The following is a 6,000-nucleotide window of genomic DNA, read 5'->3' as shown; positions in this document are numbered from 1 at the left end:
AAGTAGCACTAGGAGTATTAAAAATAAAAAAAATAGGCTTATTGCTTTTGCAGATTCACATTGCATGGAGAGATGATAAAAAATTAAGAACTAAAGTGCTCAAGCCAAGTAAGTATAAGTGACCTAATTGTTGTGTACATAGTTCTGCGTAGTCAGCACGTACACAACTTTCCCACTAGAGCACACCCCAGTAAGCAAAACAGCGCAGGCGCAGCCCTCGTTCGTCTCCGCGCTACGAGATGGCGCTGCCTTAGAGACGGACCAAATTCTGCTTCCGCCGATCCGCGTATTAATATGTAACGCAGCCAATGAGATTGCTGCTAACGTAGAACCTTTTCTCCTCGCAGATCACACTCGCGCAGTGATACATGAACGCGCGAGGTATTATAACGAGTGTACAGACCTCCGATTAGTCAGTTTGCAATAGTCTGCATTAGTCTGTACCAGTCTACATTTGTCTGTACCAGTCTGTAGTCAAGTTTCAGTCTGCACCTAATCACATTATCATATTCCTGTACATAGCCATGAAGAGAAATGTATAGACACTTTGTCAAGTATCAGAGATATGTGAGAATAAGATTAACGTACCAAAACCAAAGGAACTTCAGATTTTCAATTGTAAATAGCATCCAGAATCAAGTTACGTAAAGTTTATGCTTTTCATTATTTTAATAAACGTGTGTGAAAATTAATCAAGTTCTGTTTAAAGCTGGTCACCGTCAATCTGCTACTCTAAGCGTGCAAGTGGCATTTCTATCATCTGACCTAACGGCAGAAGATAAACACGCCACAATAAGACCACGAGACATATTGCTGACACTCGCCTACTTCATTAGAGCGACAAGTCAAATAATCTGAAGGTGTGTGTACCGAAGGTCTTACAGTACGCACGCCACACTAATAAAGCCAACGTTGAACCTACGGGTATGGGAAGCCAGTAGGACTGACATCAGGGCGAAAGGTTTGCTAACTGATTTCGCCGCTACTTAGAAACAGCATAGTGCTCTCCGCCTATCAGAGAGGGATAGCGGCGGCACAAATTCAGAAACCAGTTCTGTTGTAATTGAAAATACTTATAACAAGACTAAGCTTAGTAAGAGAAGTATAATGACAGGTAATAAATGAGATATCAGGGAAATAGCAGTTGATACATGCAATCTGTCCAGTACAGACAGCGTTGAAGTGCTTCAAATGGATAGAATTAACATAGTAGGAATGACAGCTATGGAATACAATAACAGTAACTGAAAGAGGAGGAAAGCGATCTCTGAGAACTGTGCGTAAAGATCTTCAGCCAAAGAACGACAGTGTGTCAAACAGTCGTGTTTTAAAAACGTTAAAGAGATTTTTATTTCGGATTTATATCTGTTTTCTGAGAATGAGACCATCATTAACAGACATATGCTTAAAAATTTCCAGGGTAGTGGTTTACGAGGAGTCATTTGGACCGGTCAGCGATTTCCAGCGTCATTCTATTCTACTTTAGATAACATGTTTCTTTTCCTCTATGTGTACAAAGAATCTGCGTTTGCGGTACTCCTGCATGTGAGTGTGATTATGAGTCAGAAGCTGATTGAAATCTCATCTTATTTTCGTGTCTTAAATTTGACTGCTGAAGATCGGGATGTTTCAAGTCGTTAATGAATATGTGATACCACCTCCCTGAAACGACTACTGTTCTGTTTACTAACGACATTCACATTTTTAAATTCACTGTTAATTTTCTTAAGATTATAGGGATAAATCTGTAGTATTTAATAGTATAGCTACTTTTCTTCCTTTGTATCGCTTATAATTGAATTTGAGACATAGTATGAACTGATTAGAGAAAAACGTATAATGGTATTTCTTAAATATTTATTGCGTAGAATGTTTTGAGAGCCTGAATTATTAATTCTGTAAATATTGTAGGAAAATTCTTGTCGGATGTAAATACTGTAGGATTAAAGGAAACCATCCACCGAAAAGCAGAAGCGTTGAAAATTTCTCGGGTATTCAGCCAGGTAGCGTCATCCAAAAGGCGCGATATTTCGGCAAGCCGACTTCTTGCCATCTTCAGGCGTTCTTGGTGTCTGATTGATCTCTGATGAATGCCAACTTTATATAATCTCCACCCCTCTCTCGCAGCCTCCTTCAGGGGCGCTTCCGAGCGGTCCGTGTCCGGTGGTGGGGGAAGGGCGGCGCTGGGTGGTGGGGGAAGCGCGGCGCCCCGCGACACATCATGGGCCGCAGTCCTCATGCGGCTACGGCCGCTTGCGGAACTCTGCCGTCGTGGTGACAATGCTTCTTCTTCTTCAGGTGTCCTGACAGGAGCGGATTTCCGTGTAGACTGTCGTTGTGTTTTAATCATTCTTAAAGCTGGATCCCAGGCTTTGCTTAACTGGAAAACTACACTGCCTCTTTGAAGAGAAAATCCCAGAAGTTCGACTGCTGTAAAACATTTGGGCCATCGTAGTTCATGTCATGTCCATGTGAGATGCAGTGCTCTGCCACGGCGGACTTGGTCGGCTGTGCGTTGTCTGTGTGGCGTTTATATTCACTACATCTCTCCTGTACCGTCCGGGTGGTCTGGCCTATATACATTTTACCGCACTGGCAAGGGATGCTGTAAACTCCTCGTTTCCGGAGTCCTAAGTCGTCCTTGACTGGTCCTAATAATGTTTTCGTTTTGCATGGAGGGCGAAACACGCACTTGACATTATATTTTCTGAGTATTTTGCCGATGTGTTCCCGACATATGGTATGATCGCTGTCGCAACCGGTTTGTCTTCGTCCTCGGAAGGCTGCGGTCTCGACTTCTTCGGTCTTAAGGCCCGTTTCATCTGCCGGTTGTTGTAACCGTTCCTGCGGAACACGGCCTGCAAGTGCTGCAATTGAGCCGCTAGGCTGTCACAGTCCGAGATTTCGCGTGCTCTGTGCATCAGTGTGCTTAGAACACCCTCTCGCTGTGAAGGAGCATGACAGCTGGAGGCATGCAGGTACAAATCTGTATGTGTCGGATTACGGGCAAAGATTCACATCCACTATGGCCTGCATCATGTAACAGAATGGTGTGAACAAGATCTGCCGCCTTACAAAACCTCAACGTCGGCTCAGCCAGGTTGTTGACCACATCATTCAAACAAAGGAAGCTTCCACCATCCTTTTCGAGAACCAGCTGCCTCCTTATGTCGATGGGGAGAGTATTTCAGGGACGCACACAACGAAGAATTTCCGCATGCAGTTACAATGAGCCTTGACCCAACAGTTGGGTTTGTGTCAGCGCGTCTTCGGAAAAGGAGGTCTCAGGTTGCGTGAGTAGGATGAAGAAATGAGAAGTGTCGGGATCACCGGACTTAACGTCTGAAGTATGGGTAGAGTTAGCACGAAGAGCAGCCGAAATTATTAGTGCACTCTTCAGTCGAATTGTTGATGAAGGCTGTTTATCTGCAATTTGGCAAAACTAGTATCACCATCCGTATATGCAAAAGTAACGGTGCTTGGATGAATACTCCAGTTACTGTCCATTCAACTTGCTCTCACAGGTAATGAAAAATCTTGACCAGATTTACAATAACTGCCTAGAAAAAACATCCGAAATTTGCTTATGCTGTAGTCAGCGACTCAGACAATGTGGCAAATGGCTATGAGCACTATGGGACTTAACTTCTAAGGTTAGCGGTCGCGCGGTTCCAGACTGAAGAGCCTAGAACTGCTCGGCCACATCGGCCGGCTCAGTAATACATTTTCTTGCGTAAGTCATAGGTATACCGGGTACTAGAAAACCTATAGAACGAGAGATGTTTTAAAATGCAATACTCGATTAACTCCAATAAAATGTTTACGTTTTTAGTGCCACAAGAAGCATGTATTGTGATATTTACAACGCATGGGTAACAGTAGTTGTGCAACATCTGTAATTATATTATGACAGCTGTTTTTTCGAAAGTACAGTCGAGAACATCACGTGCACGAAAAACTGCTAGCACACACAGTTAATTGGTGCTCGCTAGTTATTTTAGGTATAGCTTCCTGTCCAGAAAAGTATAATCAGAATGAACAAAGATAAATTCACTCTGCAGCAGAAAAATATTAATATTTCAAACTTTTTTCATGGTTGGTCCTTCTAGTCATCCTGAAAAAGAGAGTAACTCATTATGGCACGGAGTGTGTCTTCCCAGCTGCCAAGTGTGTCACATGTACACTGCAGACCCAAACAAACTGTTACACCTGCCTAATATCGTTTAGGGCCCCGCGAGCTCGCAGAAGTGCCGCAGCATGACGAGGTATTGATTCGACTAATGTCTTGAGTAATGCTGGAGCGAAATGACACCATGAGTCCTGCAGGGTGTCCATAAATCCGTAAGAGTGCGAGGGGGTGGAGATCTCTTCTGAACAGCACGATGCAAGGTATCCCAGATATGGTCAATAATGTTCATGTCTTAGGGTTTTTGTGGCTAGCAGAAGTGTTTAAAATCAGATGAGCGTTCCTGGAGCCACTCTGTAGCAAATCTGGACGCCTGGGGTGTCACGTTGTCCTCCTGGAATTTCCCACGTCCGTCGGAATGCACAGTGGACAGGAATGGATGCAGCGATCAGACAGGTTGCTTACGTACGTGTTACCTGTCAGAGTCGTATCTAGTCGTATCAGTGGTCCCATATCACTCCAACTGCACACGACCCACCATCTTGAACAGTCACCAGCTGATATGCAGGGTCCATCGATTCATGAGGTTCTCTCCATACCCGCACACGGCCCCTCCACTCGATACATTTTGAAACGAGATTCGTCCGACCAAGCAACATGTTTCCAGTCATCAACATGTGTTGACAGGCCCAAGCGAGGCGTAAAGCTTTGTCTCGTGCAGTCATCAAGACTACACCAGTGGGCATTTGGGTCCGAAAGCCCATATCGATGATGTTTCGTTGAATGGTTCGCCCGCTGACACTTGTTGATGGCTCAGCATTGAAGTCTGCAGCAATTTACGGAAGTGTTGCACTATTGTCACGTTGAACGATTCTCTTCAGTCGTAGTTGCTCCCGTTCTTGCAGGATCTTTTTCCGGCCGCAGAAATGTCGGAGATTTGATGTTTTAACGGATTCGTGATATTCACGGTATGCTCTTGAAATGGTCGTACGGGAAAATCCCCACTTCATCGCTACCTCGGAAATGCCGTGTCCCATCGCTCGTGCGCCGACTATAACACCACGTTCAAACTCACTTAAATCTTGATAACCTGCCATTGTAACGGCAGTAACCGATGTAACAACTACGCCATACACTTGTTGTCTTATATAGGCGCTTCCGACCGCAGCAGCGTATTGTGCCTGTTTACATATCTCTGTATTTGAATACGCAAGCCTATACCAGTTTCTTCGGCGCTTCAGTGTAATTTATCATTTGGCTAAATGACCAATTCTGACAACAGGCTGCTATTAATGTTGGCTTTACATGGCTTTCGAGAAATAACATCATCTTTCTTTAGGGGCTAGCTAAGGACCACCTTTAATCCGTTGAGCCAGCTTTATACTTTCTCCAATACACCGTCAGTCAACTTTCTTGTTTCCTCTCTCCTCTTGTCTATTTCCTTTCCTGCCGTTCAGGAACTCTTTACTGTAGGTAACTTCCCCAGTTATTGATTCTGTATATTTATTTTGTTCTGCCTTCGATTTCTTGATTGTTGATGCCAATTTCCCTAGATCTTTATTAACTCGCCGAAGCCAGTAGGGTTTTTCTTTGTAATTTTTCAAAACGTTGTACATATTGTCACTCTGCTAAAACTAGTTCTTTGGACCTGACCGGAGAACGTTATCCTGGTTTTCCTAATTTCATCCGCGGGGCTGCCCGCACGACCCTCCGTGCATCGGTTCGTACCAATGGGCCCGCCAGACCCTATGGACGGAGTTTTTACGTTTACGAGGCTTATGTGTATCCTGGTCTTATTATTGACTTGTAACTTTGAATTTTTGCACTTGTAGAGAGCTTTTCGTCAGAAACATACTCGTATTTTCTTGAATGAA

The sequence above is a fragment of the Schistocerca americana genome, chromosome 6 (genome assembly GCF_021461395.2).
Source record: "Schistocerca americana isolate TAMUIC-IGC-003095 chromosome 6, iqSchAmer2.1, whole genome shotgun sequence".
Taxonomy (NCBI): Eukaryota; Metazoa; Arthropoda; class Insecta; order Orthoptera; family Acrididae; genus Schistocerca; species Schistocerca americana.
Note: the sequence above shows the minus strand (reverse complement) of the source record.